Here is a 13,582-nt window from a genome sequence, read left to right as displayed (position 1 = left end):
TTGCAGAGCCACTATGTGGCACAGCTATGGGACAGTTTGAACGTTGCAGAGCCACTATGTGCCACAGCTTGAACGTTGCAGAGCCACTATGTGGCACAGCTATGGGACAGTTTGAACGTTGCAGAGCCACTATGTGCCACAGCTATGGGGCAGTATGAACGTTGCAGAGCCACTATGCGGCACAGCTATGGGACAGTTTGAACGTTGCAGAGCCACTATGTGCCACAGCTATGGGACAGTATGAACGGTGAAAAGTACTATGTGGCACAGCTAACTGCAGACCTACCTTTTTTTTTTCCTTCACAGAGGCAAAGAGACAGCACCGCCGCCGCCACGAGGCATCCCGCACAGCCTCTTCTGGATCTGTGCCCTCCGGGTCAACTCCTCCAGATCCTAGTAGATTCCCACAATTATGTGATTTGGATTCAGTTGCAGGTCCCCTCTTCCCCCCCCCCTCCCCCGGCAGCCAGTGTTGCCATATATGCTAACAGACCTTTTTTTAAAATTTTTTTTTTTTTTCCTTCACAGAGGCAAAGACACAGCACCACCGCCGCCACGAGGCATCCCGCACAGCCTCTTCTGGATCTGTGCCCTCCGGGTCAACTCCTCCAGATCCTAGTAGGTTCCCACAATTATGTGATTTGGATTCAGTTGCAGGTCCCCTCTTCCCCCCCCCCCCTCCCCCGGCAGCCAGTGTTGCCATATATGCTAACAGACCTTTTTTTTAAAAAAATTTTTTTTTTTTTCCTTCACAGAGGCAAAGACACAGCACCACCGCCGCCACGAGGCATCCCGCACAGCCTCTTCTGGATCTGTGCCCTCCGGGTCAACTCCTCCAGATCCTAGTAGGTTCCCACAATTATGTGATTTGGATTCAGTTGCAGGTCCCCTCTTCCCCCCCCCCCCCTCCCCCGGCAGCCAGTGTTGCCATATATGCTAACAGACCTTTTTTTTTTAATTTTTTTTTTTTTTCCTTCACAGAGGCAAAGACACAGCACCACCGCCGCCACGAGGCATCCCGCACAGCCTCTTCTGGATCTGTGCCCTCCGGGTCAACTCCTCCAGATCCTAGTAGGTTCCCACAATTATGTGATTTGGATTCAGTTGCAGGTCCCCTCTTCCCCCCCCCTCCCCCGGCAGCCAGTGTTGCCATATATGCTAACAGACCTTTTTTTTTTTTTCCCTTCACAGAGGCAAAGAGACAGCGCCGCCGCCGACAGCACGAGGCATTCAACATGGACTCTGATCCCGAAGTGCCCTCCGTGCCTCAACATCCTAGTAGGTTCCCACAATAAAGTTATTTTGATTTTGTGGCAGGCCCACTCTTTCACCCCCAACCCAAACACCACCCCCCCCCCCCCCCCTAAGTCAGTATTGCCTTATATGCTGACTGTTTTTTTTTCTTTTTTCCTTCACAGAAGCAAAGACACATCGGGAGACTACAGTGTTATTAATGTTATGTTTTTTGACCCACAGCTGTCGTCAGTGTGAACAAGGAGGATCTTGAAGCCGGCATAGAAAGGCTTATCCACACTATGGCGCGGATTCAGGAGCAGCACAATGTGGCAATGGAGGAGCTGCAGAAGCTTCGGGACATGTGCCAGCAGTTGGAGGCGGGCCAATAATACATTTTTGGTTGTTACATTGAAAATATTTAGTTAAACTATGATTCCATTTTTTTTGTATTAGTTAACTGTACATGAATTTGTTACGTTAATTTGTGCCCTCATACAGTGCTGTGATCGAGACACACCAATCAAACAGTCGTGATAGAATTTCTAATAGCTTTTATTTGAAACATTATTTTAACAAGACAATAAAATAAAAAGTAATGTAAAAGAAGTTAGGAAATCACAAATTGTGATACGACGATTCTTCCGGCTGATAACTTTGGTGCCTGACGGGCGAAGCCATATGTGAAGGTATTGGCGTGTAGGAGTGGTTAGGGGGTGGCTGGCCGAAGTGGGAAACGGGAACATTGTGTCGCATTGGTGTCTGACACTGTGACCAACCATTGTAATATGAGGGCTCTGTCCGCTGCATTGGCCGGGAATAGACCAAACGAGTGTGCTTGTCCAAATCGCCATCTGTACCCTTGTTTACTGCTTCCAATATTAGACGCTCTGCTAGTGTTCTTTGGCTGTCGTCCATTTTGGCCAGTTTGTCCAAACCCCTGCAACGCAGGGCTAACATTGTTTGTTAACACCTTTTTTGCAAGGCTCAACAGTTCATGTGAAACGTCTGAGGTGGCTTTCCGTTTCCTTGGACCTTGCCTCGATTGAGTCCTGGCAGGTGCCACCTCCACTAAATCTGTTGTCGTGCAGTCCTGTGAACAGTCCAGTGTACTGTCCTGCGCACTGTCATCCTGGGGGAAAAAAAACAAAACAAGTTACGAACCTGGCAACAAAAAGTTTGACCACCATAACCGCATCCAAACTATATATTCGTAGTAGGTAAAAAAAGGTTGTAATATATTTTAAGCTTAGTAATATTCTTTAACCTTCCCATTTATTTAATACTTTTAACTACACTGTTCTGACTGCTAGGGGAACCTGATGAATATTTTATAGTCTAAATAGTCTCAACAAGAGTACATCGGCAGCTTGAAGCGATACTATTTTCTATATTGCTTAGATGGTATGGTTTAGAAATATCGCCATTTCATACATATTATGTTCCCCATATAATACTTTACTGCGACAGGGTTACTTATGTGGACATGTTTTTGTAATAACTTCAAACTGATGTGATAATCAGAAGTATAAAACATAAAATGCAGAGAAAAATTATGTAATTATAGGACACATTGGTGAACTTTCGTCCAAAGAGCTACTTACTTGTTGCCCTTGTGACTCCTGCTCGGCGTGGTTCTCCGAAACAATTTGTTCCACAGGTGCCAACAAGCGAAAACACGTGGAAGTCCGTGGCACCTCTTGGTCCCTCAGAAAATTCAGATGTTCAAAATACCAAAGGTTTGGCACATAAACATCTTCGGTGGAAGCCCCGGACTTTGTAGTGGGAAGAACCTTGTTAAGCTCCTTCCTCCACACCGTGCGGAGCGCCTGAATTTTCTTTTTAATAACCGCTTCGTTTGCTGGCTCTTCTGGTGCATGACGATTGTAAAGCTCAATGAGCTTTAAATAACCCTCCTGCCTCTTTTCCCTGTTACAATACTCTGGAGATTTGATTTTCCAGAGGCAGGGAAAAGACTGGTATATTTCGATGAATTCCCTGATGAATTCCACACGATTTGACATCTGAAAAATAATTATAAAAAAAAAAAAAATTACACGGTTGACAAAGAGTCCTTTAAACAATACTTTTGCCAGTGTGCCAAACGCTTAACAACAACAGCCACACAAAGAGCTCATGCCTACCATCCATTGTTCCATCTGCCACGCCATAGGCCACCATAACCCAAAACAGTGTACCGCCTGCTTCACTACAGCAGCCACACAAATCGCTCATGGTGACCATACATTGTACCATCTGCCACGCTGTAGCTCACCAGACACAACCAGTCACAACCAGTCACAACAGCGTACCATCCGCATCGCTTCAGCGGCGGAACGAAGCGGTCATGCCGACCAAACAGCGTTCCATCTACCACGCTCTAGCCCACCAGTCACAACCAGTCACAACAGCGTACCATCCGCATCGCTTCAGCGGCGGAACGAAGCGGTCATGCCGACCAAACAGCGTTCCATCTACCACGCTCTAGCCCACCAGTCACAACCAGTCACAACAGCGTAACATCCGCATCGCTTGTTTCATCTGCCACGCCATAGGCCACCATAACCCAGAACAGTGTACCGCCCGCTTCCATACAGCAGCCACACAAAGCGCTCATGGTGACCATACATTGTACCATCTGCCACGCTGTAGCTCACCAGACACAACCAGTCACAACAGCGTACCATCCGCATCGCTTCAGCGGCGGAACGAAGCGGTCATGCCGACCAAACAGCGTTCCATCTACCACGCTCTAGCCCACCAGTCACAACCAGTCACAACAGCGTACCATCCGCATCGCTTCAGCGACGGAACGAAGCGCTCATGACGACAGTACATCGTTCCATCCACTATGCCCAAGCGGTGTAACATACCTCGAAGCTGCGGTGCAAAGCGTGGAATATTCTGTGAAATACTGAATCCGATGTCCTAGTCCAACAAGTGTCCAAGTACAAAGTGAAGAAAGGAAATTTTGAAACCGGTGAGGTGGCTTGGAAACAATAGCGCTCAGGTGACAAATTTTCCAACCAATTGTGTGCACAGAACCTGTGGCCTATCAGCACATAGCTAGCAGCTCGACACGCCCCCTAGTGAACAACGTCACGCACAGATTATGCAAAATTTGCTCTGAATCGTCTTGTGTGACACGACCGTACGACTGTCCCATACGACTTCTACATCGCAAATACGTCATGAAATTATCGCTCCAGCGCCGTACATCGTGAAGTGTGACCGCAGTGGAGCGATAATTAAGCGATGATGTAACGTCACAAATCGTGCCGTCGTAGCGATCAAAATTGCACTGTGTGACGGTACCCTTACTCCTTCACCATGTTTACCTATGCCCGTTCAGTGTTTGCTCCACTAATCCTCTCTCTCCTTCGCTATCACAAACCCCAGCACTCTCTAACCTAATAATCATTTCCCCTTCCCTCTTACCTCCCCACCTGTCCTCCCCTGCTGACCTGCTCCTCAACCTCAAATCTGTTCTAATAAAACATAAAACAAGTCGTCCACTCTTTTTCTCCCACCTACTCTCCCTTTCTCTGCTTTTCCTCACTGCTGGAGACATATCTACAAACCCGGGACCACCACAGCTCATACCTCCCACTACCCCCTCCCATTGCTCCCTATCTAATATGAACTACCGCAATCTTTCAAACATAAAACCCGTGCCCCTGATGCCCACCCCCTGCTCCCTCTCTCTGGAGCACTCTGGAATGCCCGCTCAATCTGCAATAAGCTTCACGTGATTCACAACCTTTTTCTCTCGCAATCTTGCCTTCCTTGGCCTCACAGGAACATGGCTAACACCCTCTGACACCGCCTCCCCTGCTGCGCTGTGTTACAGAGGCCTCCACTTCACCCACACCCCTCGACCAGGCAACAAACATGGTTGAGGAGTGGTCTAACTGCACCTTTAACCCAATTCCACCTCTACCCTCCCTTATCCTCCCCTCTTTTGAAGTCCATTCTGTCCGCATCTACTCTCCCTCCAACCTCCAAGTTCCATCATATACCGACCTCCAGGCCCGGCCGTTGCCTTTATTGATCAATTCTCCACCTGGCTTCTTCACTTTCTCTCTGCTGACATTCCCACCATCATCATGGGTGACTTCAACATCCCCATTGATACTCTTCAGTCAACAGGCTCCAAACTTGTCCCTTACCTTATCCTTTGGACTTACTCAGTGGTCCTCCGCAGTCACCCACACAGATGGACATACATTAGACCTGGTATTCACCCGTCTCTGCTCTCTAACTTCACCACCTCCCCTCTCCCTCTATCCGACCACCATCTGCTCACCTTCTCATCCCTGTCCTCCTCACCGGTGATCCATGTCCAGCAAAATGCGCACCCAGGCAGAAACCTTGCACACATAGACACCCACACACTCTCTGACTCTATCCTACCACTGGCATCCATATCTTCACGCCACGTCACAGACAGTGCCACTGCTTTCTACAATGCCACTCTTGCATCAGCTATTGGCACAGTTGCCACTCTCGTCCATGGCAGAGTGTGACGTATCAATAGACAACCCTGGCACAATAACACCACTAAAAAGCTCTGGCAAGTGTCCAGGGTTGCGGAGCGGCGTTGGAAGAAAACACTTGCAAGACGACTTCACTGCATTCAAACATGCAACACTCGATTTTAAATCTGCTCTCACCTCTGCTAAACAAGCCTACTTCACAACCCTTGTGTCTTCCCTATCCTACAACCCCAAACAGTTATTCAAAACCTTTAACTCCCTCCTCTGCCCCCTCCAACCTCCCACATCTCTGCTGAGGACTTTGCCACACACTTTAAAAATAAGATCGACCAGACAAGGCAAGTCTTCATTGCTCAACCACCACAACCCCTTTGTATACCAGACCAATGCCCAAACTCCATAACGTCCCTACCCAACATCGCTGAAGGGGGGCTTAATTGTCTCCTCTCCAAATCGCACCTCACCACCTGTGCGCTCGACCCCATCCCACCTCCTCCCCAACCTCACCACCACACTTATCCCATCGCTAACCCACCTCTTCAACCTATCACTATCTTCTGGCACCTTCCCTTCTGCTTTCAAACATGCCACAATCACGCCTATCCTTAAAAAGCCAACCCTCGATCCAACTGCTATGTCCAGCTATCACCCAATATCACTGCTCCCATTTGCTTCCAAACTCCTGGAGCAGCACGTCCACTCTGAACTTTCCTCCCACCTCTCATCTAACTTGCTCTTTGACAATCTACAATCTGGTTTCCGCCTCCATCACTCAACTGAGACCGCCCTGATGAAAATCACTAACGACCTACTTACCGCCAAAGCTAAAGGACAATACTCTACTCCTTCTAGACCTGTCTTCTGCTTTCGACACAGTTGACCACTGCCTCCTACTACAGATCCTCTCGTCCTTTGGCATCAAAGACCTCGCCCTATCCTGGATCTCCTTGTACCTTTCCAACCGCACATTCAGCATCTCCCACTCCCACACTACCTCCTCATCCCACCCTCTCTCTGTTGGAGTCTCCCAAGGCTCTGCTCTAGGACCCCTACTCTTCTCAATCTATACACTTGGCTTGGGACAACTCATAAAGTCCCATGGATTCCAGTACCACCTCTGTTGTGAATTCTGCTCTTGGGCTCCCTCCGGTGGTTGTTGATGGTAATGCAGTTATTCCTGAGCAGCAGTCTTGGACAGGTGTTTCTGCTAATTGCAATTCGGACTGGGGTATTTAGCTGTGCAGGACTCATTAGTCCTTGCCAGTAGTCAATGTTCCTTTGGAAGTGTTGGTCCTCTGCCTGGCCCTTCCTGCTTGCTGCCAATTCTGCAAAAATAAGTGTTTTCTTCATTTTTTTAGACACTGCTGTGTGTTTATTTTCTGTGCTTATCTTGTTTCTATTTTGTTCCTGCTAGACTGTGCCTGATGTTTTTCTCAGTCTAGTTGGACTCGCTGGAGTCGCAGATATACTCTCCACATCTTTAGTTAGGTGGTGGAGTTTTTGTATTTTTCTGCTGAGGATATTTTGTAGTGTTTTATGCTGACCGCATAGTATCCTGTACTATCCTTTCCTATCTAGGTAGTAGTGGCCTCCTTTGCTTATCCGTTTTCTGTCTACGTGTGTCTTTTCCTCTCCTACTCACAGTCATTATTTGTGGGGGGCTACCTATCCTTTGGGGGTCTACTCTGAGGCAAGAGAGTTTTCCTATTTCCATCTTTAGGGATATTTAGTCCTTAGGCTGTGTCGAGGTATCTAGGTCTGGTTAGGCACACCCCACGGCTACTTCTAGTTGCAGTGATAGGATCAGGGGTTGCGTTCAGTAAAGTTACCACTGCTCCAGCGAAGGTCATTTCATGCTGCTCCAAGGCCACCTGATCATAACAGTACTACTGGCCTGCCATGAGTTAATTGCATCTCAGAAGAAGGGAGGAAAGATCTTGAGCCATTTTTTTTTCTTCAGTCTGTTTTGTCTTATCCTCCCTCTTTATCTCTGGGTGGCTGAAGAGCCTTGTGCTAGCATGAGTGTTCAGGAATTAGCTTCTCGTGTAGACCAGCTTGCTGCTATAGTACAGGGTATTTCTGATTACATTGTTCAGACTCCTGCTTTAGAACCGAAGATACCTACTCCTGATTTGTTTTTTGGTGACAGGTCAAAATTTTTGAGTTTTAAAAACAACTGTAAACTGTTTTTTGCATTGAAACCTCGATCCTCCGGTGATTCCATTCAACAAGTTAAAATCATCATTTCCCTGTTGCGTGGTGATCCACAAGATTGGGCATTTTCCCTGGAATCTGGGGATCCTGCTTTGCTTAATGTAGACTCCTTCTTTCAAGCGTTAGGATTACTGTATGATGAACCTAATTCGGTGGATCAAGCTGAGAAGACCTTGTTGGCCCTGTCTCAGGGTCAAGAGGCGGCAGAATTGTATTGTCAGAAATTCAGAAAATGGTCTGTATTGACTAAATGGAATAATGATGCTTTGGCGGCAATTTTTTAGAAAGGGTCTTTCTGAATCCATTAAAGATGTTATGGTGGGGTTTCCCACACCCTCCAATCTGAGTGATTCTATGTCTCTGGCCATTCAGATTGATTGACGCTTACGGGAGCGCAGAACTGTGCGCGCTATGGCGTTATCCTCAGAGCAAATTCCTGAGCCAATGCAGTGTGATAGGATTCTGTCTAGAATGGAACGACAAGGTTTCAGACGTCAGAATGGGTTGTGTTATTATTGTGGCGACGCTTCTCATGTCATTTCTGTCTGCCCTAAGCGGACCAAGAGGATCGCCAGGTCATTTACCATCAGTACTGTACAACCAAAATTTCTGTTATCTGTGTCCTTGATCTGTTCATTGTCATCATTTTCTGTCATGGCGTTTGTGGATTCAGGCGCCGCCTTGAACTTAATGGAGTTTGAGTTTGCCAGGCGTTGTGGTTTTCACTTGCAGCCTTTGCAGAACCCTATTCCTTTAAGGGGCATTGATGCTACACACTTGGCTAAAAATAAGCCCCAGTTTTGGACACAGGTGACCATGCGCATGGCGCCAGCCCATCAGGAAGATTGTCGATTTCTGGTGTTGCATAATTTGCATGATGCTATCGTGCTGGGTTTTCCATGGTTGCAAGTACATAATCCTGTTTTGGATTGGAAGTCCATGTCTGTGACTAGTTGGGGTTGTCAGGGGGTTCATAATGATGTTCCTCTGATGTCTATCGCCCCTTCTCCCTCTTCTGAAATTCCGGAGTTTTTGTCTGATTTTCAGGATGTATTCGATGAGCCCAAGTCCAGTTTCCTTCCACCACACAGGGACTGCGATTGTGCTATTGACTTGATTCCAGGCTGTAAGTTTCCTAAGGGCCAACTTTTCAACATGTCTGTACCTGAACATACCGCCATGCGGAGCTATAATAAGGAGTCTTTGGAGAAAGGGCATATTTGGCCATCTTCACCGTTGGGAGCGGGGTTCTTTTTTGTTGCTAAAAAAGATGGTTCCTTAAGACCCTGTATTGATTATCGCCTCTTGAATAAGATCACGGTCATGTTTCAATACCCTTTACCTTTGCTTTCCGATTTGTTTGCTAGGATTAAGGGAGCTAGTTGGTTTACTAAGATTGACCTTCGGGGGGCTTATAATCTTGTTCGTATTAAGCAGGGTGATGAATGGAAAACTGCGTTTAACACGCCCGAGGGCCATTTTGAATACCTTGTGATGCCATTCGGACTCTCTAATGCTCCATCTGTTTTTCAGTCCTTCATGCATGATGTCTTCCGGGATTATCTTGATAGATTCCTGATTGTATATTTGGATGATATTTTGATTTTTTCCGATGATTGGGAGTCTCATGTGCAGCAGGCCAGGATGGTATTTCAGATCCTTCGTGACCATGCCTTGTTTGTGAAAGGGTCTAAGTGTCTTTTTGGGGTGCAGAAGGTTTCCTTTTTGGGCTTCATTTTTTCTCCCTCGTCTATAGAGATGGATCCGGTTAAGGTTTAGGCCTTTCATGATTGGATTCAGCCCATATCCGTGAAGAGCCTTCAGAAATTTTTGGGTTTTGCTAATTTTTATCGCCGTTTCATTGCTAATTTTTCCAGCGTGGTTAAACCCTTGACTGATTTGACGAAGAAGGGCGCTGATGTGGCGAATTGGTCCCCCGCGGCTGTCTCTGCCTTTCAGGATCTTAAGCATCGTTTTACTTCTGCTCCTGTGTTGCATCAACCGGATGTTTCTCTTCCGTTTCAGGTTGAGGTTGACGCTTCTGAGATTGGGGCAGGGGCTGTTTTGTCTCAGAGGGATCATGTTGGTTCCTTAATGAAACCGTGTGCCTTCTTTTCCCGTAAGTTTTCGCCTGCTGAACGCAATTATGATGTCGGCAATTGGGAGTTGTTGGCTATGAAGTGGGCGTTTGAGGAGTGGCAACATTGGCTTGAGGGAACTAAGCACCGTATTGTGGTCTTGACCGATCATAAGAATCTGATTTACCTCGAGTCTGCCAAACGGTTGAATCCTAGACAGGCTCGATGGTCCTTGTTTTTTTTCTCGTTTTGATTTCGTGGTCTTGTACCTTCCGGGTTCTAAGAATATTAAGGCTGATGCCCTCTCTAGGAGTTTTTTGCCTGATTCTCCTGAGGTCTTGGAACCAGTCGGTATTTTGAAGGAAGGGGTGGTCCTTTCTGCCATTTCTCCTGATTTACGACGGGTTCTTCAGAAATTTTAGGCTGACAAACCTGATCATTGTCCTGTGGGGAAGCTGTTTGTTCCTGACAGATGGACTAGTAGAGTGATTTCTGAGGTTCACTGTTCTGTGTTGGCTGGTCATCCTGGCATTTTTGGTACCAGAGACTTGGTTGGTAGGTCATTTTGGTGGCCTTCTTTATCGCGTGATGTGCGGTCTTTTGTGCAGTCCTGTGGGACTTGTGCGCGGGCCAAGCCTTGTTGTTCCCGTGCTAGTGGGTTGCTTTTGCCATTGCCAGTCCCTGAGAGGCCCTGGACGCATATTTCGATGGATTTTATTTCTGATCTTCCGGTCTCCCAGAAGATGTCTGTTATCTGGGTTGTTTGTGACCGATTCTCTAAGATGGTTCATTTGGTGCCTTTGCCTAAATTGCCTTCATGTTCTGATTTGGTTCCGTTGTTTTTTCAGCATGTGGTCCGTTTGCATGGTATTCCTGAGAATATTGTGTCCAACAGAGGTTCCCAGTTTGTTTCTAGGTTTTGGCGGGCCTTTTGTGCTAGGCTGGGCATTGATTTGTCTTTTTCTTCTGCATTTCATCCTCAGACAAATGGCCAGACCGAGCGTACTAATCAGACTTTGGAGACTTATTTGAGATGCTTTGTGTCTGCTGATCAGGATGATTGGGTGGCTTTTTTGCCATTGGCCGAGTTTGCCCTTAATAATCGGGCTAGTTCGGCTACTTTGGTTTCGCCTTTTTTTGTAATTTTGGTTTTCATCCTCATTTTTCTTCTGGGCAGGTTGAGTCTTCTGACTTTCCTGGTGTGGATTCTGTGGTTGACAGGTTGCAGCAGATTTGGGCTCAGGTGGTGGACAATTTGGTGTTGTCTCAGGAGGAGGCTCAACGTTTTGCTAACCGACGTCGCTGTGTTGGTTCCCGGCTTTGGGTTGGGGATCTGGTTTGGTTATCTTCCCGTCATGTTCCTATGAAGGTTTCTTCTCCTAAGTTTAAGCCTCGGTTTATTGGTCCTTATAGGATTTCTGAGATTATTAATCCGGTGTCTTTTCGTCTGGCGCTTCCGGCCTCTTTTGCTATCCATAATGTCTTCCATAGATCTTTGTTGCGGAAATATGTGGAGCCCGTTGTTCCCTCTGTTGATCCTCCGGCCCCTGTGTTGGTCGATGGGGAGTTGGAATATGTGGTTGAGAAGATTTTGGATTCTCGTTTTTTGAGGCGGAAGCTTCAGTACCTTGTCAAATGGAAGGGTTATGGCCAGGAGGATAATTCTTGGGTTTCGGCCTCTGATGTCCATGCCGCTGATTTGGTTCGTGCCTTTCATCTTGCTCGTCCTGACCGGCCTGGGGGCTCTGGTGAGGGTTCGGTGACCCCTCCTCAAGGGGGGGTACTGTTGTGAATTCTGCTCTTGGGCTCCCTCCGGTGGTTGTTGATGGTAATGCAGTTATTCCTGTGCAGCAGTCTTGGACAGGTGTTTCTGCTAATTGCAATTCTGACTGGGGTATTTAGCTGTGCAGGACTCATTAGTCCTTGCCAGTAGTCAATGTTCCTTTGGATGTGTTGGTCCTCTGCCTGGCCTCTCCTGCTTGCTGCCAATTCAGCTAAGATAAGTGTTTGCTTCATTTTTTTAGACACACTGCTGTGTGTTTATTTTCTGTGCTTATCTTGTTTCTATTTTATTCCTGCTAGACTGTCCCTGATGTTTTTCTCAGTCTAGTTGGACTTGCTGGAGTCGCAGATATACTCTCCACATCTTTAGTTAGGTGGTGGAGTTTTTGTATTTTTCTGCTGTGGATATTTTGTAGTGTTTTATGCTGACCGCATAGTATCCTGTACTATCCTTTCCTATCTAGGTAGAAGTGGCCTCCTTTGCTTATCCCTGTTTTCTGTCTGCGTGTGTCTTTTCCTCTCCTACTCACAGTCATTATTTGTGGGGGGCTACCTATCCTTTGGGGATCTACTCTGAGGCAAGAGAGTTTTCCTATTTCCATCTTTAGGGATATTTAGTCCTTAGGCTGTGTCGAGGTGTCTAGGTCTGGTTAGGCACACCCCACGGCTACTTCTAGTTGCGGTTATAGGATCAGGGTTTGCGGTCAGTGAAGTTACCACTGCTCCAGCGAAGGTCTTTTCATGCTGCTCCAAGGCCACCTGATCATAACAGGACAATAGCCGACAAAACTTTCCTCCCAAAGGCAAGACTTGAAAGCCCCAGGTTCAATCTATAGTGGCGAAAGAAGGTAAAGGGTGAAGACCATACTGCCGCATTGCAAATTTGCTCTACAGAAAGACACTGTTACTGACATGTTTTTGCCTTACAAATAGTGCTAATGCCACCGTTAGTTGTGCTCTGCCTCTTTAAATAGTACAGGGTAAGAGCTGTGTGAATGCCCCTGAACGTTCTCCCACCTGGGAGTGTCAGCACACCGCTCCCCCCGGCGTGCGACGTCACTTCCGGTTTGAACCGGAAGTCGTCCCATTCACCTCAGCGCCAGCCTAGTGATGGGCACGCCTCCTACCCTGGCCGAGCCTCCGGCCAGAAGCGGACATCGGGGAGCATGCAGCGGGACGGACACCACCGACACAGCCATGCCTGAAGACTGCCATGAGTAGTGCGTGCGCGCAAGCTGCCAGCTGAACCCGCCGCGTACCTCGGTCTCCAGACCGGCGCTGCCAGAGATAGATCCCTCCGGACCGGCGTCGCAGGCTCCTCGCAGGAACAGGAAACCTAACTGAGGAGCGAGGTGTCGCCCCCATCTTTTAGCTCCGCTTCAGGTTTCCTGTTCCTGGGGGCTGGAGCCATCTCTCATGTATAGGTGCTGCCACGGGGAAGGGAAAAATCACATTGTATAAATTATATAAATTTATATAACAGCCGCAGGAATCGCGATCCACCCATGGCTCTTAACATGTTAAATACCGCTGTAAATCTCTGACAGTGGCATTTAACATGCCAGCGCAGGAACAGGGTCATTAGCTCCACCATTTGGCACCTCCATCACAAGATCGAGCATTTTTGCTACACATAGTAGGGCTGGGCTCTTCTCGGTTTGACCATTGGCAAAAGTCTCTCAGGATCGGGGCAGAGAGGACCGGGCCTCAACTTGCCAGACTGACACCCTGGTAGCACAGACTCCCTGCTGAGGCCTGTCATGTTGGTCTCAGTGGAGT

The 13,582-nt window shown here is 47.6% G+C and overlaps 1 protein-coding gene and 1 long non-coding RNA gene across 2 annotated transcripts in view; both read left to right on the top strand.

The window, feature by feature from the left end:
* Positions 1-13,582, top strand: part of LOC138663965 (zinc finger protein 271-like) — a 53,449-nt gene that overhangs the window by 14,400 nt on the left and 25,467 nt on the right. The window lies entirely within an intron of this gene.
* On the top strand, positions 984-1,615 carry LOC138663969 (uncharacterized). The gene is made up of 3 exons (XR_011318263.1): positions 984-1,071; positions 1,192-1,278; positions 1,477-1,615. It is a non-coding gene; the product is annotated as an uncharacterized lncRNA (long non-coding RNA).

Source organism: Ranitomeya imitator, chromosome 2 (genome assembly GCF_032444005.1).
Source record: "Ranitomeya imitator isolate aRanImi1 chromosome 2, aRanImi1.pri, whole genome shotgun sequence".
Lineage (NCBI taxonomy): Eukaryota > Metazoa > Chordata > Amphibia > Anura > Dendrobatidae > Ranitomeya > Ranitomeya imitator.
Note: the sequence above shows the minus strand (reverse complement) of the source record. Positions and strands in the feature narration are given on the sequence as shown.